Raw genomic sequence first — 963 nt, 5'->3', positions numbered from 1 at the left:
AAAAAAAAAAAAAAAAAAAGAGAGAGAGAGAGAGAAACATGAGACTTACACACTGCAATAGTTGTTCTCAACCTTGGCTACAGGTTAGAATCATTTGGGGTGCTTGAGGAAATACCTCTGCCTGGGTCTCACTTCATATCATTAAATTTGAATATCTGGGGTGAGCAATTCTTTGAGAATTCCCTAGATTTTAATGTGTAGCCAAAGCTGAGAGCTACTATGTTAGAAGGATTTCTCTTTCAGGCTGTTTATTAAAGAGTAGGTGATAGTTAAGGGCAATAGGAAATTCTTTTTTTTTTTTTTTTTTTTGCAGTTTTTGGCTGGGGCCAGGTTTGAACCCGCCACCCCCAGTATATGAGGCCGACACCCTACTCCTCGAGCCACAGGCACCACCCACAATAGGAAATTCCTACAGAAACCTGGGTGAAATACCAAATACCAAATGAGGGCTTGGACTTGGGGCCAGGATGATAGCAATGGATGTGATGAGAAATGGTCAGATTCCAGACATGTATATGAGCCAACAGGACTTGATGATGGCTTGGATGTAGGATATGAGGAAAGGATTGACTCAAGAGATCCTCTGTATAGTGTGGGCCCTACCCTTACTCTGTCTGACCCTTTCTTGCCTGCTCATCCAGTTTGGGGGCCCAGGCACTCCTGTTTTCCTCTTGACTTATCAGTTATGGTCTTGTCCTCTTTTCCTGATGAACTCCTATTCATGCTGAAAACCCAGCAACAGACTGGCCTTACCAATTCCCAAAGGTAAAACAAGCCCACCTTTGCATCTACTTGTAACACTGAACATGTTACATGAAATTATCTTTTTTTTTTTTTTTGAGACAGAGCCTCAAGCTATCCCCCTAGGTCAAGTGCCATAGCATCACAGCTCACAGCAACCCCCAATTCCTGAGCTCAAGAGAGTCTCCTGCCTCAGCCTCCCAAGTAGCTGGGACCACAGGC

This window comes from Otolemur garnettii, unplaced genomic scaffold, assembly GCF_000181295.1.
Source record: "Otolemur garnettii isolate 467f Iridium unplaced genomic scaffold, OtoGar3 scaffold00046, whole genome shotgun sequence".
Lineage (NCBI taxonomy): Eukaryota > Metazoa > Chordata > Mammalia > Primates > Galagidae > Otolemur > Otolemur garnettii.
The sequence above is the reverse complement of the archived record's forward strand: the minus strand, read 5'-3'. Positions refer to the sequence as shown.